The 27,060-nt window shown below is 43.8% G+C and overlaps 1 long non-coding RNA gene across 2 annotated transcripts in view; it reads left to right on the forward strand.

Moving 5' to 3' along the window:
- LOC147014500 (uncharacterized) overlaps positions 1-27,060 on the forward strand; it is a 106,659-nt gene that overhangs the window by 38,049 nt on the left and 41,550 nt on the right. Inside the window, exons 2-4 of one of the 2 annotated variants that reach the window (XR_015050449.1) lie at positions 8,977-9,089; positions 26,418-26,489; positions 26,608-26,768. This is a non-coding gene — a long non-coding RNA (uncharacterized LOC147014500). Of the gene's footprint in view, positions 1-8,976; positions 9,090-26,417; positions 26,490-26,607; positions 26,769-27,060 lie in introns of those variants that run through there. The other variant, XR_015050448.1, reaches the window with a different exon arrangement.

Consider the following 27,060-nt stretch of genomic DNA (forward strand, 5'->3'; position numbering starts at 1 on the left):
ATAAATTTGGAAATTGAAAAAGTTTTATTTTTATGATCAGACGTGCGGTGTAGCATTAATTACGAATCGTACTATCTCATCAAAATGATTCATACCACCACCTACCATCATCATAAGATACCAGATGAAACTTTTCCACCATGGTGACGTTAACCAAGTATGCAGAGATGCACACACAACTGCAGAGAGCCCCTTTATAGATCCAAATGTACCCATATGTACCACGTCTGTGTGTGATATCTACATCCCTCTACATTGTATTGAAGCAACTGCCAACTGTACGTCCCGACCGGGACATGAACTGTACCACTATCGACTGTACTAGTGTAGGGCGCTTGGCAAGTGGCTGAAGCACTCAAGCAAGCATTCCAATGAAATGGTTGATAAGGAACGGCTGGCTTGGCAAGCGATAGCAAGCTGATAGGTCATGGCACACAACCGCAAAAAAAACTAAACATTGTGGATTCCTTAAGGTTTTCAGATTTCACTCCAGATTTTGAGTTATTTAGTCCATGTGATCCAATCCTCCAAGCTCAAATTATATTTCGATGATATACTTGAATTAGTCTGTGAGAGTAGATCATGGAAAAATGCATCATTTTATGCATGAAATCGCTCCAAGCTCCTAATTTGAAAACTACAACACTTACAAAAGTGAAGTATACAGCAATTCGTAGGTATGTAGATGAGACATTCGATAACATGGGTGAGGAAAGTAAAAAAAGCACTTTGAGCTCTTTATCGTCAATAAACTGTTGTGGCCTGTTCCAACTCAAGGCATTGTTGAGTAGGCAGAACAAAATGTCGAAATAAGACCCCAGCGAGGGAGAGCAAGATGACTAAGGATGACAGTGAGGTGGTCGAGGATGCGCCTGATAAAAGGATATAATTAAATAAGGCCGTTAATTATCTTCAAAAGGGGTTTTGAATTAACCCAAACACCCAATTTTCACTCATGCACTCCCTTCGAGTTCCCTTGGTATGTATGCAAAGTTTCAGGCCACGAGGTCTGAAACTTGATCCATTGGTGGGTCTTGGAGTTATGGAGGAAACACACAAACACACACACACACACACTCACACACACACCTTGACTGACTTACTGACACACGCACTCACATTTATTACTATGGATATTTTTGTATTCAAAGTGAAGGCTCGTGGAAGAGATTAATTACAGAAGGATCAAGACGCAACAAAACAAAAATATCAGCAGGAAGAGAGGAGTAAACACCAACAGCAGGGCTGAAGGACAAAATACACGGTGTTGGACAAACAAGGAATGCAGGTGAGAAACAGGGGTAGGGGGGACACAGGGGGTGGACAAATGGATACAAAAGCAAACTCTGAGGAAGGAAAAACTGGAAATTTATGGGAAGGGTTATTTAATGGTGCAGAAAAGATGATATTTTTGATCGGGGATGATCTGATATGGTGGTCAACAGTTGTCATGAAAACCTGGAGGCAAGAATGGCACTGAAGAGGATGTGGAAGTTGAATCCACTGGCAGTGAAAAAGGAGCAACAAATGAGCAGAGTTGAGCAGTGATTATAAATTTTGGGAGTTTCACCAGAAGGGAGTTGCTGATGGACCACATGCACCCTGCAGAAGCCCATGGAGGGACAAAGCATGGAGCGGGCAGAGGGTGCAAGATCAGAGACCGCTAACCTTTTTGTGATGACAAAGTGAAAGGTCCATAGAATCAGCTTCATTTTAGGAGATTCCAACGATATTGAAGGGCTCTGTTTACATGGCATCAAGCTGAGCAATGTGAGAGGCATGGGCATCATTCCAGAGAGGAGTCGTGGATGAAGGTCTTGATTGTGGATAGGAGTTCAGGTGTACCAATGAAGGACTGCCTGACCGAGGGTGCCCAGTGGCTTTGGAGGTCAACTTTGAAACATGGCTTGCCCAAGAAAGATCGTGGCTGATATTGAGACCCAAGAGTTTGAGTGACTGAACTTCTTCAAGAGTATTGTTAAGAAATGAGATGGGAGAGTTTTCCAGGTGGTCCTTTCAGAGAGGGAGAATGACAGAGTGAGAGTGTAGATTTGGTAGGATTTGAAAGACATACCGAGCATTTCACCAGCTTGTAATTTTATCAAGGTCTGGAAAGAGAGATGGACCTGATCTCATGTCTGATATTGAGGACCTCCATCCATTGTTGGGAGGGTAGAAGCAGCTTGTCCAAGGTAGAGTAACATTTTCTGAATCAGAATTGATGACCTGAGATGAAGTCGTTGGAGAAATGGAATAATTTTATGTCAACTAGTGTGATGATGGATTACATGACCTTGCTGATGATTGGAAGCAAGCTGATAGGTCTGTGGTTAAGGAATTGGATTTTGCACCTTGTTTATACCGGTTTATGTATGGATGATTTCTAAGGAGATGGAAGACCACTTAGAGCAAATGGTGAAACTAAGGGGTGAAAAGGGCATAATATGAATGTGAAAGAGCAACAGTGGAAATTTTGAGCACACATGAGTTTATGCCATCTGGTCCAGTTGCAGAATCATTGTTGAGGTTTGACAGAAGCTTCTCCACATTCTCAGGTGCAAAAGACACATTTCAGGAGCAGATGGGTGTGACTGGGTAGGGTGTGTACAGAGAGCGAGCTCTTAGGGACATGAGATTTGGAAGTAAACACAGAATTGAGAGATTCGGCCTTCTCACAAACTGAGTCAGTTGTGGTGTCATTTAAGTGAGGGAACGGATGGTGGGGAAGCATACTCCAGAGACAGACTTAACAAGTGCCACAAGGTTTTATCGTAGGGAGACAAAATTGAGTGTTCAGTCTTGAGTTTGGATAGATGTCGCTCTCCTGAGAGTGGACACACACTTGTTGCGGGTTTTGTGGAATTATCTGAGAGTGCCTTCGGTCAGATTTTCCTTCCAGGAAGAGAAGGCAAGTTGTTTCAAGACAAATGCCTCACCACAGGCTTCAGTTTACCATGGGTGGGGGGATGGGTATGATAACTGAAGATGAGATGGGATGAATCTGTGCATAATAAAGAGTTGGTTTCTGTGGAGTTAATATCAGGGACAGTAGATAATAGGAGACCAGTCCTGAAGTGCAATGTCTGCTTGCAGCCCTTGACAGTTTGCTTGAGTGAACTGCCAGACTCACCAGCACTGAGGCTGTTCTCTGAGAATGGCTAAAGAGATGTTGACCTTCACAAGCACATGATCATATGAACCAATTTTAGCAGAGGAAGAACAGGAGAAATTGGTGTGGAAGTTGATCATATCCAAATCTAGAAGGCAGGATTTATCATTGACAGAAATCCAGGTGAGAAAGTTTACAGATTGAGTCAGTCCCAGGGAGTCTCGTGGTAGATTAAGGTTGTGTTTTTTTGTTTGTTTGTTTGTTTGTTTTTTGGAGTGAAGAAGAGTTTTTGTTGTTTGTATTTTTTGTGTAAGGAGGGAAAAATGGTCAAGCTGAGGGATCAGAAATGACAATACTGAGGGGGAAAAATAATTGTAAAACAAGCTCAAATGAGCTAAGATACTCGTCCTCTGAATGATGACGTCATAAAAACGAATATGACGTCATTGTGATGTATCAGGTTTGCGATAAATTATCTGTGCTAATGCCCGGCTGGATTCCCGCAAACAAAATTCAGACAGCTTGCCTAGTTTCGGAGATAACGGTATAGACGATTTCCATTTGCGGCAATATCATGACGTCAACTTTTTTTCTCGGAAGAATTTCCAAAATCGGAGACGGTAACTGCCTGTGCCTGGGCTTTCTGCATACACATGACAAGTTTCACGAAGATCCGATGAAAACTCTGGGTTGTGAAACAAAAAATGTCAAAAAATAGGAATGACGTCATAAAAATTTATGACGTCATAGTGATGTATCATAAGTGCGGTAATTCATTTCTGCTAATGCCCTGTTCGATTCCCGCAAACAGAATTTAAAAATCTTGCCTAGTTTCGGAGATAATTTTTTGGGCGATTTCCATTAGCAGAGATATTTTGACGTCATAACTATTTTTCTAGGAGGGATTTTCAAAATCGGAGATGGTTACTGTCTGTGCAGGGTATTTTTTACACATATTTGCCAAGTTTCAGGAAGTTTTGATGAAAACTGTGGGCTGTGAAATAACAAGCTCGAATGAGCTAAGATCCTTGTCCTCTTAATGATGACGTCATAAAAATTGATATGACATCATAGTGATGTATCATATGTGCGGTAATTCATCTCTGCTAATACCCGGCTTGATTCCCGCAAACAAAATTCAAACAGCTTGCCTGGTTTCGGAGATAATGGTATAGGCGATTTCCATTAGTGGCGATATTATAACGTCAACTTTTTTTCTTGGAAGAATTTCCAAAATCGGAGATGGTTACTGCCTGCACGTGGGCTTTCTGCATATACATGGCAAGTTTCACGAAGATCCGATGCAAACTCTGGGTTGTGAAACAAAAAATGTCAAAAAATGGGAATGACGTCACTAAAATTGATATGACGTCATAGTGATGTATCATAAGTGCGGTAATTCATCTCTGTTAATGCCCTGTTCGATTCCCGCAAACAGAATTCAAAAAGCTTGCCTCGTTTTGGAGATAATTTTTTCGGCGATTTCTATTAGTGGAGATATTTTGACATCATAACTTTTTTTCTAGGAGGAATTTTCAAAATCGAAGATGGTTACTGTCTGCGCAGGATATTTTTACATATATGTGCCAAGTTTCAGGAAGTTTCGATGACAACTGTAGGCTGTGAAGCAAACAAGCTCAAATGAGCTAAGATCATCCTCTTAATGATGACGTCATAAAAATGAATATGACGTCATTGTGATGTATCAGGTTTGCGATAAATTATCTGTGCTAATGCCCAGCTTGATTCCCGCAAACAAAATTCATACAGCTTGCCTAGTTTCGGAGATAATTTTTAAGGCGATTTCCATTAGCGGAGATATTTTGACGTCATAACTTTTTTTTCTGGGAGGAATTTTCAAAATTGGAGATGGTTACTGCCTGCGCGTGGGCTTTCTGCATATACCCGGCCAGTTTCACGAACACCCGATAAAAACTCTGGGTTGTGAAACAAAAAATGTCAAAAATTAGGAATGACGTCATAAAAATTGATACGACGTCATAGTGATGTATCATATGTGCGGTAATTCATCTCTGATAATGCCCTGTTCGATTCCCGCAAACAGAATTCAAAAAGCTTGCCTGGTTTTGGAGATAATTTTTTAGGCGATTTCCATTAGCGGAGATATTTTGGCGTCATAACTTTTTTTTCTAGGAGGAATTTTCAAAATCGGAGATGGTTACTGTCTGCGCAGGGTATTTTTACATATATATGCCAAGTTTCGATGAAAACTGTAGGCTGTGAAACAAAAAAGTCCACAAGAACAAGCAGAAGAACAACAACGTGAGTAAGACTTAGAGATCCTCCACGAGGATCTAAAAAGTCCACAAGAATATGAAGAATAACAACGTGAGTAAGACTTAGAGATCCTCCACGAGGATATAAAAAGTCCACAAGAAGAATATGAAGAATAACAACGTGAGTAAGACTTGGAGATCCTCCACGAAGATCTAACAAAGCATTTGTGGTCAAAATAGAGACAGAAGCAACATGCTGACAGGCATGCCCGAGATGAGTAAGTCGGACTTTAACAGGGACACATTGGACAATTCAATACCACTAGGGAAGGTTTGGCACTGAAAATGAACGAAAACACAACAGGAAACACAGGAATTAAAATAAAACATTTAAATACAACGTATCTGGTCCGGAAAACTTAGCTTTGATGAGCTGGAGGGAGGAACTCATAAACCAGCATCACATGAGAAGGAACCTGTAACCAGAAGTCTAAAGCACGGCTGTAGGCATTTTTTGGCTGCCTCCAAATGTAGACTCCACCATTTTTTGTAAATGAGGTGAAGGAGGACTCATCTGACATTACTTTTCTCCACTGCTCCATAGTCCAGTCCTTGTGTTCCCTGCATCACTTTTTGCAGGATAACATATTTATTTTCATAATTAAGGGTTTGAGTAGGACAGCTCTGCCATGAAACTCCATTTAATGCAACTAACGACAAATTGTTTTGCTATTTTCGCCAACGAAGGTGAATGCAGATTATGTTTTTACACCTGTCTGTCTGTCTGTCTGTTTTTCTGTCTGTTTGTCTGTGAACAGGCTATCTCAAAAAGTTGCAGACATATTTGGACGAAATTTGGTGGAGAGGTTGGGTATGCGACAAGGACGAAATCATTCAATTTTGCTGAAGATCCAAATCCAGATCCACATCCTCTAGTTTTTTAAGTGATTTTGAACCGCATAAGAAATAGGGCCAAAAAACGATATGTAGCACAATTGCTCAACAAATTGTGGACGAGTAATGACAAAAGTAGGTGGATGGGTTGGGTTGGTGACAAGAACAAGCCGATTCGATTTTGGTTCAGGTCTGGATCCAGATCTGGCCTTTAAGTGAGATACAAACATGAACTCGTCATCCTGGTGGAGGTATGCACTCTACTGAGTGCCATTCTAGTTATGGTGTGTATTCAGTTTAGGTGTGTTTTCAATCCTGCAACCACTTATGCAGCTGTTTTCTTGGGATTTTTTGTCACAATCCTTGACAACAAACGTCCATCCCGATTATCTAATTTACACGCACTTCCGATTACTGTTAGACTTGCTTGTAGATGTTTTTATTTCTTTTCCTCACACCGTTATTTTGGATTCTGTTCTTCTCGATAACTTAAGTTTTGAGGTTTTGCTCACTTAACACGTTGCCCTGAGAGCACCAATAATTTCTCCCCTTTCGAAGTCTATCTCAATAGGTATGAAACAGAAAAAGGGCATTATTCCTTCTATTAATTTGCAATTGGTCATTGGCTTTGACACCAACACAAATTGTTATTATGGACCCTCAGCATCAAAAAGCTACATATATCGAACAAACAGTTTCAAATGGAGTACCTCACTGCCATTAGAGCATTTAAATTGCATCAGATGTGGCAATACATGCGAATTGTTTACCCCTGCTTACCGGCTCGATGACAAAAGATGCCATTTGCATTTTTGTCGCCATAATCACTACCCCATTCAGAATCCCATGTGGGCACAGGCAACTTGCTCGTTGTATAAAATTTGCAATATTTGTTCTGAGGATAAACATTATATCGAATAATCCATCCAGAAACACCTTAAAAAAATTAGGGTAAATAAGTGGCATCATTTTCTCCCAGTATTTTTGGTGTGGATTGTTGTGTGTGCAAGTACTTCAAAGTTGTTTCAAGCTTTAGGTTACAGTGCCTTTTCCAGGTTTTGTTTGTAAGGCAGATCTGCTGGTGAGAAAATATCGCAGAAAATAATAAGAGTTGGGCACAAGGGCTTCCGTTGATAAGCTCTGAAGTTTGAGCATTATGGGCAGGGTAAAGGAGTTTCTTCCAACTGGCAACTCCTTGCCTTTCGATTGCAAAGTCCCCTCGAGCCCATTTTTAGCTTTGAAACTACACATACAACCATTATACAAATCAAGGAAACATACTTAAAGGAATATGTGTTGTATATTTTCAAGAGCTGAAATAAAGCGAGGAAAAAATCACAACATGATGTGAACTAAGTAAGGAAACAAGTACGAAGCAAGGTTTGATGATCCGCCGTCATATCAAAGAGGTATAAGTGAACTTTCTTGGATCCACTAATCTGTAAAACTAATGTAAGAGATAAATTGAGGAAGTGGATAATCGTATGAGGAACTAAAATCACCCGTTAATGCCAAGAATGCACTTGAATCTCAATCTCAACATCAGGCTTTGCATTGGTTCTCATAATGCCTTGGCTTTATGGCCCTTTGTGGGCTATCAAGCTCCAAATTTAGCAGACACTAAATGCCGAGACGATGAAGCCATTCTCTGCCAGCAACTGCGGTAAACCCCATAAGTAGCATGTAGGAGTTAATGACGTAATTCACAAGACTCTATATTGGTTGCCACCTATTGGATCTTCTGTGCATCCTACTGTATAGAGTTCCCGACAGTATATCAGAGCAATCAAAATATATTTGAACTTTAGAGCGAACCTTCCTTACCTGCGTGGATTGAGGCTCACCGTGACCGGACTTGGGCTTTTTAGGAGCTGGGCTGGGTGGCCTTCATTCAATAATATGTACATGTGGATGATTATTTGCATGGTGTAAATGGCTGCAAGGGGTGAGATGTGAGGGGTGCTCCATTGGCCGAGGAAGTAATAAAAATTCAAAACCTGAAATTAAATTGGACAAGATACACAGCAGTCATGCGCTTGTTTGCATTCACGCTTGCTTGGGTTTTGAACTAAAGAATTAAATTGCACAGGGGGACTAAATAAATTGGCCACCTGGCCCTCTGGAGGACCTAAATTGCTGATGCAGAGAATATTGCTTGCCATCCATCATGTTCTGACAGAACAAGAAGCTGAGGAGTCAAAAACACATTAATAGAGGTTTTAGGACCATGCGTTAGCACACCCCAAATGCATTTAACACAAAGCACAGTACAAATTAACATTTACTGCTCCCTCGTCAAAGGCTGTACGATCAAATTCACACAGAGGGCTTCAGCGCATCGTGTTAGTTCGTCGTTTCCAATTCTGCTGAACAATGCTGCAAATGGGGATATTATCAAGCGGTCTGTGGGAGTCTGACTCGATGATGAAATCAGAAAGTGAATCATTACCTAAATAGCTGAAAGCAATGCTCATAATATATGAGTCCCACCTACAACTATATACCAACTGAGAAAATGCTGAAATAAACAATGGTTATTGTATAATGACCATTTTCTGCCAAATGGCCAGACGTGACAGTTGATACACATTATTTCTCTCTTCTTTATTTTTCAAGTCTCGTCGGCTTGCATCTATGTGAATCTGTTCACCTCTTCCTTATCCAACTTTCTCAAGTCTAAGCTATTTGACCTTCTCTTCTCATGTGTCCCTCCCTTTTGTTGAATATCCTTTTCAGCTTCTCCCCACTCTACAATACAGGCAACTTGCAGTGATGCTGTATGCCCAATCCTCCATCTATCATCTTCATTACTCCAAGATTTACCTCTCTTCACACTTCTGGAATTGAAGGTATTCAGATGGCTGGTCCATGCAACATTATAATATGTCATTTGCTTTTCCATCCATCTGACATTGGTCTGTTTCCCTCACATCCCAGTTGTGGTACGTTTGGTGTTCCAATCTGAACCAATTGCTCATGATGCACAGAACCCGCAGGTTCAAATCACATCTACATATGTATTTGCCCATTGTATGTATTTGCACTACCCTTGTAATTTACATGAAAAGAACACTGATGTCGAGTAGTGTTTGTCATACGTGTGCCTTATGTTCAAATTCCTCCATGAGCCTTAGATAAATCTTTAAAATAAAATAAAAACCTTCCCAGTTTTTAAGTGATAACACGAGCCTACACTAATGTCAGAACGATGAAATACATGCCACATTTTCTTATAAAAATGTATGAGAACAAAATTGGAGTTCTAAGTCTTTCTCATTTGACCTAACGGCAGCTGCCAATAAGAAGGTTTAAAAATCAGTCAAACAAAAATGGCAACAGCGGGTGATCGAACTGTCGTCCATTTGTCTGAACTCTTTATTTGTGGCCATATGTGCTCGTCTATTTCCCAGAACAATAATCTACCTGAAGCCTCTGGTTCTTCATGCTACCAACCATACGTCACTATAGCAAACCCGAAGAAAAAAAATAAACAAACGGACCATTGTAAATCGAGAGGATGAGACAATGGCTGCCCAGTAAATGCCGGTGTGTGGGCTGTTCTCAGATTAATGTGTCCAACATGTGCTATATGACTCCAGGTTTCAGGTCCTGTTCAACTGTGCCAGTAAATGGAAGAAATGATCCCAGCAGCCCATTTGAGTTAGATATTTCTTCAGGCTAAGGTGTGGTGCCATTATGCCAAGCGGCATTACTGTTTTCACCTATCGGTGTCATTCCGTCATTTTGAACCAGCAATGTCCTTTTGGTCTGGTTTTTCGCTTAACAGTCCTACAAAATGGCATGGATTCCTGAGCCAAACCAGGTTGATAAGCTTTTGTGCTATCACGGATGAATAATTCTGACTTTTCCATGTCAGAAAGGCTGTAACTGTGTTTATGGAGTAAGGAACATTTTGTGAGACAGAAGCAGATGCCTGCGAATGGTGGGGGTTTACTGATGCCTGTCCAGTATCCAGGATTAGTCCAGGGAAAGCGGATTTGCCTTCGATCCCCCTGTAATTACACGTCCGAGGTCACAGCGCCGAGTTGAAGATTTGCCGCATCTTGCTCTGCATTAAGTCCCAGCTGGCAATAACCTAGCAATTTATAGGTGTAGCTGTTGAACCGTGATTCTCTCACACTGACAGCAGCGAATGTCAGAATAGATACAGAGACTGCAGATGTCATTTCGTTATTTATTATGGTAGAAACAAATAACACCAAGAAAACCGCCTCTTGGAAAACCAGACAAACTAATGGTGTGTTAACAGCGAAATGTATAAATCTCAAGTTAGCTGGATATGAATGACGAAGCACAAAGGCTTGATGAGGAAAGCACCCGTGATAATGAATTTGTAAAGTAATGCAAGCTTTTTGTGGAAAACAGGTAAGTGTCCACACCAAGATTGCTGGTGAACACCCAAGTACACCTGGATTTTAGATGCGTACTTTGTCACAAGATGATAACTAGTTTTAAACATTATTCTGCAAATAATACCCACTCCTTCTGGGAGCGAGCGGATTTGTTTTCAGAATTGGCGGTTTCCCATTCGCAATATCCCCTCTCTCTTGCAGGTTAAACCACTTACACTATTCTCCATGAATATGAGAAAATCGCGTCATTTCCCCACACTCGTCGAGGGATGGGAAAAAGTTGAGAGTGGTGGAGAATTATTTTATACCCATGACCTGACGCTGGGCACGCCGAACACGTATGTAGAATTTGGTGGAGATTGGCCCAACCGTTTTCGATTCTATAATGATCAGACATATATATATATATATATATATATATATATATATATATATATATATATATATATATATATATATATATATTGTTGTGGTTGACCAAATTCGCAAACCACCATTCAGGTCCCTTAGGTGAGATATCTCGGTAAGTATATGTGTAGTTAGGCCCAAACCCGTTGTCTAGAGGGAATAAATGTCATTCATGCGGGCTGCGACTCTTCAGGATAGCCGTTTTTCTTTTACTATCTTTATTTTGGACCAGCCGCCATTATTACCACCACCAACCACGTCTCAACAGCCATCACAACAACAACCACCAACCACAACGCTGCTTCACAACAACAACCACCAACCACAACGCCGCTTCACAACAACAACCACCAACCACAACGCCGCTTCACCACAACCGCCACGACCTTTACCGTCACAACTCGCCACCATCGCATCACCGTCATCTGGCGCCACTCGTGGGCACCGATGCTGGACTCGTGCGGGGCGCGCACCGAGCAGCGTGTTCAAAAACATCACGGACTTTCCGCAGAAAAACGGATCAAAAACGACTCACGCCCACTTTTGTTCCGTCCAATCGGTGAGCGAGGGGCGATTTGGCCCCGCCTCCAGGGCGTTGGAGGGCGGTCGCTATATGCAAATTCATGGATCAAAAAGCATTCACGCCCACTTTTCCTCGGGCCAATGGGAAGCCAGCAAGAGAGGTGAAGGGTCGGAGGCAAAGGGTCAAGGGTGAAAGAGCGAAGCCACGGGGCTTATAAAAACGACTGCGTTCGTCAGTCGAGTGAAGTTCAGTTGGAAGTTGAGAGTTGAGTGTGCGGAATTCAAGAGAGTCGTCGGTGGAGCTGGAAAGAAGTGGTACTAGTCGGAGTGAAGAGGACGGAGCTGTGGAGAGGTGACGGCGGCGAAGGCGGACGAGGGGGTGCTCGCGTCGGTGCCGGGAGCGGCACAGGGAGAGGCCAGCAACGCGACCCAGTAGGAAGTTCACGAGCCAGTTCACGAGCCCAGTAGGAAGGGAGGAAATCCCCCCCTGGGAAATTGATTAATGGGATTATTTTGGAGACAGAGACAGACTTTGGATGTGTAGAGGGGATGTAGCTTAGCTACGTAGGTTAAAAGGAACGTGCTACTAGTTTAAGGGACGACGTGGGAGCACGAGTTAGTTAGGGGATGTAGTTAGAAGGATGGCAGAGTTCAGTGGTGTGTGTGTTGAAGAGTGGGTGAGTGAAGTGGAAGCATGTGCATGGTGAGTGAGTGAGGCCAGCGGGTCTGTGTGTATGGAGTGAATGGGGAATGCATGGTGCGATGAGTGATTGGGGGGAGGAGTGACTCCCGCCCAAGGGACCCCGGGGTCAGTGTAGAGTGAGTTAGCTGGGTTAGTCAAATTGAAAAATGGAGGTCGTTTTGTTGTTGGTGGGAAAGTAGGCTCGAGACCCATTTGGAGGGGTGCAGGAGCCCTGTTGACGGGCTTGGGAGCGTGGCTGCGAAAGGTGAGTATCGCTGAGTGGGTACCCCGGGCACCAGGCTAGTCGGCCGCGGTAGGCCAAGGGCCCATGCGGGGCCGGGATAGCGTAGTGGGCACGGGTGCGCCTGCTTGGTGCGGGGGCCCGGGGCGCCATTAGCCGCGTGGGCAGTGTTGTGGGCAAGGGTGACCCTCGGAAAGGGGCCTGGGAAGCCAGCCTGCCACGTGTGCGTTTCAGGGGAGGTGCCATGGGGGGCACTCCCCGGTGTTAGGGAGCTGGTAGGCTCGGAGGCAGTGTAGTGCCCGGGGGTGCCATAGCGGGAGAATCGGCAGAGGGTCGTGCCTGCCAAAGGGAGCCACGTGTCCCAGCCATGAGACCGTGTGAGGGCACGGAGAGAAAATTGGGGGGGCGAGGCCCGAAATTGTGAGGACACCAACACAGGCGACGGGAATCTGGGTTGTTAGAACCAATAGTTTAAGCGAGAGGCGCTTGTTGAAAGCCCTGGGGTAGTTTAACAGTTAAATGGTTAGGGTAGATTAGGAGATGTACCCCTCCGCACCATCCATCCCCTCGCTGTCGTTGTGGGCCGCTGGACCCACTTTGGTTATAGATCGCCGAACTCTGGGGAGGCCATTCTGAGGCTTCGTTGGGCCTCGACACAGGACGTTAGCTCTCCCTTATTCCCCTCCGGGAAGGGAACGTAGGGGTTGGGAGTAGGCGAGGTGACAGGATAGGTTAGCCGAACAAAGACGATAAAGGGGGTTAGGGGACAATTTATAGTGGGGAAGTAAAAATAAAAACAACAAAAAAAAAGTTGGGGCTAAATTGGGGTTTGACAAATTAAGGGAGTGGGTATGTACAGTGACAGGCAAAGGCGATAGGTTGGGAGGGAGACAGGTTGGTAGGTCCGAGCCCGCCTTCCAAGTGGCCAGCACCACCGCACTCCCTCCACCAACCTCCACTGAACGGCAAAAGCTGGCCAACTTCATCGGCTGGCCGTGTTTTGCTTCAAGGCGGAGGCCGGCCAACTTCATCGGCAGCTGTTGTTTTGCTGCAAGGCCTGTGCCGGCCGGATCATCTGCAGCTGTGGTGCTTCAAGGCCTGTTCCGGCCAGTTCGTCTGCCGGCTGTGTTTGCCTGCAGCGGCCTTCTTCTGCGGGCTGTGTTTGCCTGCTCACCTTTGCCATGCCATGCCCACTGCCCATGTTCACCAGCCCCGTTCAATTTTGCTTTGCCCCCCCCCCCTGTTCATTTCCATATGCGCCAGGATCAAGGCAACAGTTTGCAAGCTGCGAGAACTGCCCTGTTGGCAGCTACAACACGGGCCTGCAGTGGCGGCCCGTGCACCGTGTTTGTGTTCATCAATCTATTCGTTGTGTTCATTGCGTGTGCCACTTGAGCTGGCACGGAGACTGCGTTTGTGCAGCCCATGCACCGTTGTGGTTCACTGCGTTCAGTTCAAAAGGGAAGGCCTTGGACTGCGTGTGAGCAGCCAGCCACGTTCCCTGTCACCTGCATTGTTTTGAGCCAGAGACTGCATGCGAGCAGCCTGGCTCCCTGTTAACTGCTTTTCTTTTGCAGAGTTCATTGATCCTGGGCCATGGTTTAGTGTAAAATTTGTAAGTTAAGGTAAGATGTACTGTAAATATGAGTGCGCCCCCGGCATGTCTGTCTAGCGCCGGCAATTTTATTTAAGTCGTCCGTGTGAGTGAGTTTGTTTAGGTAGTTACGCAGCCCTCAGGTTAATTATTTTGGGGACACGAATACCATGAATGTCGCACTCAGGGATCCGTAGGTAAAATGTACTAGGGGAAAACTACACATGATGGCACACGAAAATTTGACGACTCGGGACGAGTCTGTAAAAAGGGGAGGGGGTAGTGTTGTGGTTACCAAATTCGCAAACCACCATTCAGGTCCCTTAGGTGAGATATCTCGGTAAGTACATGTGTAGTTAGGCCCAAACCCGTTGTCTAGTGGGAATACGTGTCATTTATGCGTGCTGCGACTCTTCAGGATAGCCGTTTTTCTTTTGCTATCTTTATTTTGGACCAACCGCCATGATTACCACCACAACCACAACATCAACCACCCACCGCGGCGCCGCTTCACGTCACACCTCGCAACCGTCGCATCGCCACCGTTCTTGCGCCGCTTGTGGGTACCGGTGTTGGACTCGTGCAGGGCGCGCGCCGAACAGCGTGTACAAAACCACGGATTTTCCACTTCAAAAACGGATCAAAAACGACACACGCCCACTTTTGTTCCGTCCAATCGGTGAGCGAGGGGCGATTTGGCCCCGCTGCCAGGGCGTTGGAGGGCGATCGATATATGCAAATTTATGGATCAAAAAGCATTAACGCCCACTTTTTCTCGGGCCAATGGGGAGCGAGGTGAAAGGTCGAAGGGAGGGGGTCAAAGATGAGAGAGCGAAGCCACGGGGCTTATATAAGCGACCGTGTTCGTCAGTCAAGTGGACAAGAGTTAAGACTTCGCGGGCGGTGGAGTTGGGAAGAAGAAGCAAGAAGGAGCTGGTCGTCGTCGTGTGCGTTGGAGTCGGAGCGGAGGGGACGGAGCTGTGGAGAGGCGGCGAGGGCAGACGAGGGGGTGCTCGCGTCGTGCAGGGAGCTGCACCCCAGGGAGGCCGACGGCGCGACCTGGCCGAGGTGGAGACGCTCGTCGCGGGACTCGAGGCAGAGTAGGAATCCTTTATACCCCGAGCATCAGCAACCCCCCTCCTGTTTCCCCCCGCGCTGAGATAGTGCGACCAAGGGGGCCCCTTTCCCACCCCCTGCCAGACACTGCCCGCGAGGCCCGCGGAGTTGAGGCACCATCGCCGCTCCGCGTCTCATCACCAGACGGGTAGGCCCGACCCGGTCTCGGCCTCAGGCCCGCCTCATCCTTGAGGGTTCTCTATTCTTTTCCTTGGTTTTGGGTATGTGTTGTCGGCGCCGTCTGTGAAGTAAAATTGTATAAGTGTTGCCGTGTGCTCGCGTAATCGGTATTAGATCTGCATTGTCGCATTTGCTTTTTGTGTAAATTGCATTGTGTTTTTCTTTTCTATGTGCTTTTGGTGGAATTGAATATGTGTGCTTTCCGTTCATCGCGAATAAATGTGCTTTGTGTTGAACTGTTTCCCGCTTCGCTTCGTCATTTCTTTCATTGAATCCTCATCTTGCTTCACGTAAAGGGTTGGTAGTGGGCTGAATACGCCCGATAATTAATCGAACCGTCGAGGCCGACGATAACACCGCTCGGTTATCCCGATAGTACGGAACGGGTCGCTTAAGTGGCCCGTGTCCGAAGTCGACCTGCGGCGAGGTGCGATCGCCCGGTCTACCCTCCGCGTGGGTACTTAGGTAGGTCGAATTTGGCGAGCAACCCTATCCCACGCGGGGGCTGATTGGCTCGATCGCGGTGAGACCGAAAGGTCCACCCGTGACTGGTTCCCGGCGTTAGTCCGAGAGGGTCACGACTGGATTGTCCGTCCGGTGGGCGACGTTCCGCGATTCGAGTTACGTGGCCGTCAGCACGCCGGCGGGCGCGAATCCGTAACAATATATATATATATATATATATATATATATATATATATATATATATATATATATATATATATATATATATATATATATATATATATATACATAATACACACATACATATACACGCATACATACACACATACATACACGCATACATACACACATACATACATATACATACATACACACACGTACATACATACACATATACATACATACACACATACATACATACACATGCATACATACATACATACATACACACTTAGACATACATACATACATACACACATACATACATGCATACATACACATATACATACATGCACACATATACATACATACACACATACATACATACATACACACATACATATACATACATACATACACACATACATATACATACACACACATACATACATACATACACACATACATACACACATACATACATACATATATACATACACACATATACATACACACACATACATACATACATACACACATACATACATACACATACATACATACATACATACATACATACATATGAGGATATGTTGAAAAGTAATGCCTCCTATTATTTTTCTCCAAAACAGAAAAAGATCCATGAGTGAAACAAATCACAGTCTGCATCTTTGTTTTTCCTGGCACTGGGTGCAAAGTTTCATGATTCTTACACTAAATAGCTCAGTACTATATTTGTAAAGATGGCAGAGGGCAGCATGACGTTGTCAGTGCTGTGAAGTATTGGAGATGAGAGTTGGGATGACTGACTGGAAATCAGATGACTGGGGATGGGAGTTGGGATGACTGGAGATGAGACAGATGACTGGATATGAGAGTTGGTGTGCCCTTATGATCCTGAGAGTAAGAGATGGTCAATGGAGTACTTCCACAAAGGCTCAGCAGCTACAACTTGGCTCAGTCAGATTTTCATCTCTTCCCAAAACTTAAGGAACACCTGCGTGGAGAACATCTTTCTTCCGACAGTGATGTCAAGGCTGCTGTGAAGCACAGGTTAAGTCAGCAGGACGCACACACTTCCATCATGACAGCATCACAAAACTACAGCACTTGAACGTTGGTAAAAATGTTCAGGCCGCAGTGGTGATTATGATCAGAAATGAATACGCACCATGGTCAAATAGAGATTGATGTTCGTATATGTCTTTGCTTCATTCGAATATCTTTATCAGTTTTGGAGAAAAAGAATAGAAGGCATAACTCTTCAGCAAGCTCCCATATAATGATCATACATACATGCATATATATATCTACATAGAATTGCCTTATTTTAGTTAATGCGATACCCTGACAACTTACTAATGAATAGAGAAACATGTCAATAAACTGTTGTAGCTTTGCTATATTTTGCTATTGTTAATTGCCACTGGAAAGGGTCTAAGCTTATTCATAAGGTTCATGTATGCTGTGTTCAAGGCTGAGGCAGTGGTGTTGCATTGTTAAAAACACTAATTACCCTTGGTCCGCTGGAGAGTGTGAGTGACGTGGTCACATGGCGTGTATAATACAAAGTGGCAATGCACATTCTGGGATGGCATTTTGTGTGCTAGGTATTGTTGAATCAGATGAACCAGATGAACCTGCATTGTTGAACCAGACGAACCCCAGTGCATTGATCTGGAGTGATGAACGGGTGGTATTTAAGAAAGTGAGGGCCGTGGAAGAAATAATAGACCATGTACCAGGACATTTTGGTGGCATTTTGTTTTTATTTTGCTTCTCATTGCTGTAAAATGTCACCTTTTTTTTTAATCCAACAGCTTATCATATATTTCAAACCTATTTCTGAGCATGACATTGGATAATTAGCCTGATTTGGGGAAAAGGTGTTAGCTAATTGTAATGCATTGGTAAATGACTACTGGTTAAACTTTTTAATTATGTGAGAAAAATTGGTGAACATAATTTAAGCTACAATCGCATTCACACACTAATGCGATGTGTCACCGCCCAGCCCCCCCCCCCCCGGTCCTCCACACACCCACACCCAACCAACATCCACTTTGGCCCCTTTAAAATCAAAAGCAAGACACCAAACCAATGTTTACCTGCTTTTAGTCTGCGAAAGTTTCATTTTACTAAGTTTTATCAGGATTGGTTAAACTCTGAATTACAGGCCAAAATGCAGCATATTGACCTTTGACACCTTGTAATCCCCAAAAAGACTTATCTCGTATGTTTATCTGCATCCATATCGGCACTGTGTGAAAAATACCTTTTGTACCAAATCCCATCTCTATCAACTCAAACACATAAAAATGGCTAAATATGTGATGTTTGGTCAAGTGTACTGGATCAAAGTACCTCCATGCTAAATATAGGATGTCTGGGTTTATAGGATGATCACTCGACCAAGGTACCTTGTGCACAACTTGGTATATGCATGTGTTCCAGCAAGGTACCTCCATGCCAGACATGGGATCTAGGTGTGTTTGACCAAGGAAGGGATTCTTCTTCTTCTTCTTTCGGCTGCTCCCGTTTGGGGTCGCCACAGCGGATCATCCGTATGATCCGCATATTGATTTGGCACATGTTTTACGCCGGATGCCCTTGACCAAGGAAGGGATTGTGCCTCAAAATTAGAGGTTTGGATGGTTAAGGTGGCTGGCTTAAGATCTTAGGGTCTTGAGTTTGAACCCCTGTCGAGCCGTTGAATCAACACCAGGTGGGTTGTCTCAGCCTGTCATCCTTCTGAGGTCGGCAAAATGAGAACCAGCTTACTGGTAACAGGGGCACAGCATCAGTGGCACAGCTGCGCTTCTAGAAAACAATGCAACCAGCATCCATAGGCTGCATAGGAAACAACAGCAGGGGTTTGGATGTACTGAACTAAGGTACTACCATGCCAAATTTTGGATCTGGCTGTATTGGACCAAGGCACATCCAACGTGCAATTTGGGGTCTCGGTATGCTGAACTAAGGTTTCTCCATGCCAAATTTGATGAGGATTGGCTCAGAGATAAATGAATGGTGTGTGATCGTAATTTGTTGGAAAGAAAGAGAAGCAAATAATATGTCTTCCCTCCCTGCGAGAGGAAAGAGAATAAAAGTAAAACACTGAACCTTCAAAGCCTCCCAAAAGAACAACAAATAAGCAGGAGAGTGATTCTCCAATGGGAATGGCCTGTTTGTGATTCCTGTCTGAGCATTTATCTCATGATGTTGGGATCCCAGGTACAAATCCCTTGTACTGAGTTTATTTGTCTCTTGTCTCTTAATGCCATTATAGTCCAGGTAAAAAAGTACACTGTCGGCTCTTAATGTTCTTATCCTCCACACAATTTTATGTCGGGGAAACTGGGGTGTACCAGGACATCGGGGTCCATTGAGACATCTTCTCTGGCAGCGATTATATTGGCCAATAGTATTAATTGCCAACACATTGATGCATAATATCATTGACTAATAATGTTCTCAATACACACTGTGTCCCATTGTATCAGAGTTTTTCTTACAGCCTCATCCATGAGCCAGAACTCACTGTTAAATAAATTTACATAAAGAAATAAATAGATAGGCACTCTAAAATAATAAGCATCGCAATCATGCTATTTGATGTATCAAAGACTCTTTGATAAAGCCAAGAGCTACCGCAGTCGTAGCTGTGTCGAGTTAATTACGATTGTAACAAAACAGTGCAGGCGATAAAGTAGCCCTCACTCTGCCAAGCGATGGTATAGTTGGACAACCGCAACGTGCCTGCCAACATGGCAACAGCCTCACAGGATCCGCATGATGCCCGCAGCAGTAGAAACAACATCATTCCGAAGGAACAGAGCACTGGGCAAAAGACCATGAGCCACATCATGCTGACACGAGGCCAATATTTCATTCGTTCAAATAATCAGGTGTAGAGCCAGACGCCAGGGTTGAGTTGAAGCCAAAAATCTGTACATAAATACATCTATGTCAGTAATGCTTGCGCTAAGCTACATCATGGCGACGTGAACACAAACATTGCAGCAACCAAAGAGGGCCGGCCTGTATTGGTCCCAGGTTCTACATTTTGATTGTCCCTTTTTTGTAAAGTTATTTCTCCATTCGGATTGGCAGATCACTTTGATGCGTCGCCATGCCGAAAACATCATGTAAAACTGTGAAACCTGTGAGTGTTTGTCGGTTTTTTTTTGTTCAGTGCAGTATTCTCCGTGTTAATTATGCAAAAATGTCAGAACGTTCGACATATCCCGACACACACACACACGCACGCACGCACACACGCACGCACACACGCACGCACACATGCACGCACACACACCGTCATCCCTTTGGAAATGGGTGAGGGTAATAACCCCCAACCACTCTCAGTACATTTTTATGAAGATACAGCTTCCAAGAAAAATAGTCACATAATACAAACAATCGTATCGTGGCAATGTTACGTAACAAAATTCTCATCCATACAAATAATTTTGATCACTATGAACAGGCAGATGCATCAGGAAGTGCTTACAAAATAGTTGCTTGCATTGCAATGATGTATGTGTGATGCATTAAGTTGTTTGAATGCTGTAATTACCTTCGCATTCTGCTGAAGGTTATGTATTGGTCGCTGTGTATTTATTTATTTATTTGTGAATATGTGTGTGTGTGTGTGTGTGTGTGTGTGTTTGTTTGTTATTCGCATAACTCAGAAAGTAGAAACCAAATCGCTTGAAATTTGGTGGGATGATGGGTTATTATCCAAGGAATATTTGATTAGATTTTGGGAGCGATCGGGTCAAAGGTCAAGGTCACGGAAAGGTCAAATTCGTATTTTTACCATAGCGCGGTCAATTTTGATCTAATTTGCATGAAACTAATGCCAAAATGTTCAGAATTTAATGCCCAATCTTGTGATATGCAACTTGACACAATGACGTAATTGCCCTTACTCGCGGTTGGGGGTCAAAGGTCAGGGGGGTCATGACCTTGCAGATGTGCGTATTTTTATCATAACGCAGTCAATTCTTATCCGATTCGTATGAAATCAGCACCAAAATGCTCCTTGTTCTGTTCCCCACACTCTATGCCAAGAACAAAACAGTAGCGGCGGCGAAGGTATATGCTCTCTACGAGTGCCCGTCCTAGTTATTTTTATGTATTACCCTACGCACATGAAGCGAAAAGCGGATTAAAAACCTAGTTACTTCTCTCTGTCTCTCTGTCCATCTACAAACATCAGTTAATGATTGACGAACAACTTAATTTTCACCCAGTGGACACATATTTAATGTGATATTTTGAACACAAATCAGAAGTAATTGGAACCGCTCCAACCCCTCGTTTGTTTGCGTGTTGTACCGTCCTCCAAACAGTAACGACTCTATCTATATCTCTCTGTCAGACAACTTGAAGCAACTTTTAACCACTCATCCCAACTCCCACTTCCTCATATATGGCGATTTCAATTGTCACCATACAAATTGGTTGGGTGTTGGTTCCTCTCTCACCAGCCATGGCACTTCAATAAGGGACTTATGTGACTCCATGGCACTGACTCAATCTGTGAACTTTCCCACCCGGATTTCTCCCAATGGCAAATCCTCCCTTCTGAAATTAGTGATGACAAATTCCCTGCAAATGTCTCCTGCTCTTCCTCTGTCCAATTGGTTCATCTGATCATATTCTTGTGAAAGTCAACAGCTCTCTCTGGCTATTCTCAGATAGCTGTCAAAATGTTGGCAAGTCTGACAATTCACTCAGTTGAGATTACCAAGGACTGTAAGCAGCCATCTCACTTCAGGAATGGTCTTCCATAATATATACTGTCCCTGATGTTAACTCAGCCTGGAAATTCTTCCACAGAATCCTGCTCTCTTTTATGCTCAGATTCATCCCATCTCATCTGCCATTATCCTACCCTTATTCAAGCCCATGGTACACTGAATCTTGCAGTGAAGTAGTTACTCTAAAAAACTTGCCTTCACTTCTTGGAAGGGAAATCCGACCAAAGGCAATCTCAGTGCATTCCAAAAAGTCTGCAACAACTTTGTGTCCACTCTCCAGAGAGCCAGAAAACAGTATCTGTCCAACCTCAACATTGAACTTTCAAACTTGTCTCCTTCCTATAAAACCTGATGGCACCTCATTAGGTCTGTCCCTGGAGTATGTTCCTCCCCTTCCATCCCTTCCCTCTCTTCAAATGTCACCACAGCCGACTCCACTTGTGAGAAAGCCGAATGCCTCAATTCTGTGTTTGCTTCCAAATATTGTTTCCACAGCCCCTCAGTCTCAGTACCCATCCTTCCCAGTTGTACCCAACTACTGAACTTTGTGTCTTTTGCACCCGAGAAAGTGGAGAAGGTTCTTTCAACCCTTGACTCTGACTCTGCAACTATACCAGGCGGCATAAGCTCATGTGTATGAAAAACCTGCTCTGCTGCTCTTGCACCTGCTCTTCCTGCCCTTTTCACCCTATCATTTGCCCTTGGTCATCTTCCATCTGCTTGGAAATCAGCCAACATCACTGCATTACACAAACAGATGCAAAAACTGATCCCCTTAACTACAGACCTATCAGCAAGGACATGGCATCTATGATCACAGTTGATATGAAATCTTACTTTTTCTCCAACAGCCTCATTTCAGATCACCAGTTTGGATTCAGACCAGGTCACTCTACATTGGACATGCTGCTTCTACTCACCCAACAATGATTGGAAACCCTCAATATCAGACATGAGATCAGGGCCATCTCTCTGGACATATCTCCTGATTTTGTCTTTTGATACAGACTGGCATCCTGCCCTGCCCTCCAAACTGTCTGCCTATGGAATCCAAAGCCAACTCCACACACGGCTTACTGACTGTGTCGGTGACTCTCACTCACTATGATAACTCACACTCCAGGTTCTTCTTGATGGTTCTTCCTCTTTACTTATTTGGGTTCCTTCTGATGACTCCAATGCAGTATTTGGTCTTCCATTTGATTATGTTTGTACCATAGCCTGATGCTCTGTGGACTGTGCTTCTCCGCTGACGGACTGCTGGTAGCTTGTACATGTTGCTGCGTTTGAGTCTGGTGACTAACTGCTGAAATATATCTGTTCGGGTTCTTCCTGACATCTTTGTTCTTTGTTCCTTTCACACTTCTTTCTACTTTTTCACATTTCTCTTTGTTCATTCCAATTCTTGCCCTTTTCTTTTATTTTATCGCTTTTAATCTTTATTTCTCTTTCTTTATCTATCTGTCAAGGAAGAAGTTAATTCTTGCAGCATTTTTTCTGTAAGGCTCACTTGCTGCACCTGGAGGCTGGATGGGTTTGAGGACAGAGTAATAGCTGAAACCCAAATCCTATCCAGGTTCCTCCTGATGACTCCATCTTTGCTCTATACTTATTTGGGTTCCTTCTGATGACACCAATGCAGTATTTGGTCTTCCATTTGATTATCTCTCTCCAAAAGGACCGTATTGTAATGGTGAACTATGCTTATGGTACCCATTTTTCAAACAATCCTCTTGAGGAAGTTTAGTCTCTCAAACTCCTGGGTCTCACCATCAGCCATGATCTTTCTTGGGCAAACCACATTTCAAAGTTGGCCTCCAAAGCCAGCCGCCGACTGGGCATCCTCCGTCATACAAAGTCCTTCTTCAACACACCTGAACTCCTATCCACCGACACGACTTTCATCTGTAGCTTGATGGAGTACTGCTCTCCTTTCAGGACTGGCTCACCTGCCTCACACCTTGCTCGGCTTGACACTGTGGAAATGAAGCCCTTCAAGAGCATTAGAATCTCCCAAGATGAAGCAAAGTCTATGAGCCTATCACTTTGCCATCACAAATGGGTCTGTGGTCTCTGTCTTCTTTCTGGTCTTGCAGCTTCTGCTCTCTCCATGCTTTGTCCCCCCCCCCCCATCCTCTCCCCCCAGGTTTCTACAGGGTACATGCAGTCCATCATTGACCCTCTTCTGATGAAACTATCAAAATCTAGGATCACGTCTCAACTCCACTCATTCATTCCTATTTTTCCCACCTGTGGATCCAACTTCCTTATTCTCATCATTCTCCCTCCAGCTCTTCAAGACAGCTGTTCACTACCATCTTAAATCATCCCCTATGCAAAACCATGACCTTTCTCCCCTCGCTAATCCCCACACCTCACCCTACCTCAAGTCCTTCTTCTTTCAAACTTCCAATTTTTCCCTCCTGTGAGCTTCCTTCTGTATCCATTTTGTCCTTTCCTGCCCCATTCCTCCCCACACCCATTGTTTATTCAAGTCCACCTCTTAATCGGGTCATTTTGATGGAATCAGTGACAATTTTTTCCTTCCAAAATTTTATGGTGGATTTGGCTACCTCAGACCCTTTTGAAAAAAATAAGATCCAATGCACCTCCAAAAAATGTTGGCGAAATCCACCAGGGCACGAAATCCAAAATGGCCACCGACGGCCATCATGGAAATAAGATGAATCATATCTTTTGAATCAAATGCACTACAAGTATGAATGGGGTGTCATTTTCCATTGATTTTCAGGTGAGAAATCCAATGGGGTGGTGATTTTATAGTCTGGAGGTCATCTTCACCTCTAAATCTAAGTTGGCTACTGAAAAACCATAAATGCATTACCTTTGGAACCAGATGAGCTATATGCGCATGAATGAGCTGTCATTTTACATGAATTTCATTGTGTTAAAACTGATGGGAGGGTTATTTTACACTTTGGAGGTAATCTTGACCTATAAATCCAAGATGACTGCCATCTTGAAAAATGGTATTGTTTGCTGCATGTAGGGTCCCAGCTGCTTAAGAGTTGTAGATAGTGAGGATGCAAGTTTCACATCTGCAACTGGACGATCTTCACCAACAATTGGCAGGTTTTCTAAAGGCTCCAGCTGCATGAACATCACATTCTCGTGATGTGGTTGGTCTGCTCCAGTCAAGATGTCACACTTGAAATCATCATTCAACAATTGTTATCGCTGGCTTACCTTCTGCAATCTCTAAAGGGCATGTTAGCCATCTACGTAAGTCATTGAGAATCCAGAAATCTCGAAGCAGCAAGACATCATTGCAGCTGATCCCCACACCATCCTTGTGCATCATGTCAACAATCTCACGACTCTTGGACAATCCATGCAGCATCACAGATACGCGCAGGTTTGCCTCAAATGTTGTGTGCCTTCCAGTAATATATAGCCAGTCATTATCAACACAATTGAACGGACCGTTGGGCTGTCATCAATACTGGACTTGTTGGGGTGTTTCATCCAAGGGACAAATTTCAACAGCAACTCATTCAGGTCTTCTTCCTTCTCTTGCTCATTGATGGATGGTGGCCATGGTCCTGTCTTGATGTTCAGGACCTGTCCTTGAAGCCATCCTGCAACATTCTTGACCAGATGCTCATTGCTGACACATAAGGAAGATATTGCAGCTTCAATGTACAAGTCCTCTGCAGCAGTATGATAGACGAGTTCACTCACATTCTTCTGAATTTGTTCATGGAATTCGATGCTTGTCCCAAATTCTTTCCTGAGAAGCTTTTTCAAATAGCTTGATTTGATAACAGCATAATGGCCGAAATTGGATACAATGCGCTTGTATTCAGTCAGGAGACCTTGTAGTGTGCGTAGGTCATGGTCTGCAAAGATTACTTGGTGGACATGATCTAAGAACATCGACTGCGCTTCTCAGAAATTGACATGCTGGAGATGTTGTCGATGTTCGACTGTGAACAGTTTATAACTGATATACTTTCTCCAGCAACCTCAATGATTGCAAATGTCTGTGGCAAATGGGTTGGAGGTGGCAACTATCAATGTGGAGATTCGATCTCGCATGGTTTCATCCCTTAGAAATACTGTATGTCTCCTAAAGTTATGCCATGCATCTGTGGTTGATAGGAGCTGCAGCTTATAGGCTCGATATTCATGCTTCAGATCAGGGCCTTTCATGCCCCACAAAGAAAAATTATTTTCATGTAGGGGACCTGGACTAGAGTGGAGCTTTTTTGAAGTGCTGGGTTCATGCGTGGGGTTCAACCATTTCAACAACATCAGTGTTATCCCCTGCCCCCCTTCCTCTCTTTCTCTCGGCATTGTTCAACCCTGGAAAGATGATCTTTGCTTGACAGCATTGCAGAGCATGAACTATGCATATGGTGCCCATTTGGCCCCTTCTCCCACTCAAAAGATGTGTAGACATGTCCAAACTTGTGTAGTTGTTCTGTGCAGATTATGCAGTTTTACCGTGTGAGACATAATCTGCAGCGATGCTCACTATAACAGTCAGCAGGTGTATCTGATGTATAAACGACTAATGTGGTCATCATTGGTTAGATATTTATTGGTATACAATCCTGTTGAGGGCAAATAAGCCTGAAATATGGATTGGTGGTTCCTGTTTGATGTTTAACTGGTGATGACCATATCATCTTTGTCTCTTTGACAGAGTCACCAGGCCGAGACCTCTGTGTTGGAGGCCATGCTTTGGTGTTGACTGTGTCCATTGGGGATTGGCGAGGTGCTTGTCACACTCCACACGTACAAACACACACATCAGCTAATCATCTGTTTCATACTGATGCACTGGGTCAGAATCCTCTCATAGTACACTGTCTTTGCTCTTTGGGCATGACTAGATTTGAAGAGTTGCTCCAGAGAATGATGTCAACGAAGCATTCTGCTCCTGAATTGTAAAGAAGACATACCAACGTTAATTCCTCATATCAATATATCGAAGCGATCACCCTGACAATTTTGTATACAATTCTGCACGACCACTAAATGGAGAATCAAGTAAGTGTTGTCCTGTTATTTCAATTTAAGATATCTTTCATTGTCATGCACCATATGTGTCATATCGAACTTTAATTCACAGCTGTTTATGATCAACACATCAGTTTATCTTTACTTACCAAGATTCCTCTTGACTGCGCGTCATTCTACCTGCAATGAATGGATCGCTATCCTGAATGTAGACTGTATTGATGTTAACCTCTGAAAGTGAAAAAATTCACACATTATTGTCACAAATTTATAGGTCAAGAGTTCCTCCAAAGTGCAAAATAATCCTACTATTATCATGATGAAAT

This window comes from Eptatretus burgeri, chromosome 13, assembly GCF_056783735.1.
Source record: "Eptatretus burgeri isolate ZD-2024b chromosome 13, Ebu_testis_v1, whole genome shotgun sequence".
NCBI lineage: Eukaryota > Metazoa > Chordata > Myxini > Myxiniformes > Myxinidae > Eptatretus > Eptatretus burgeri.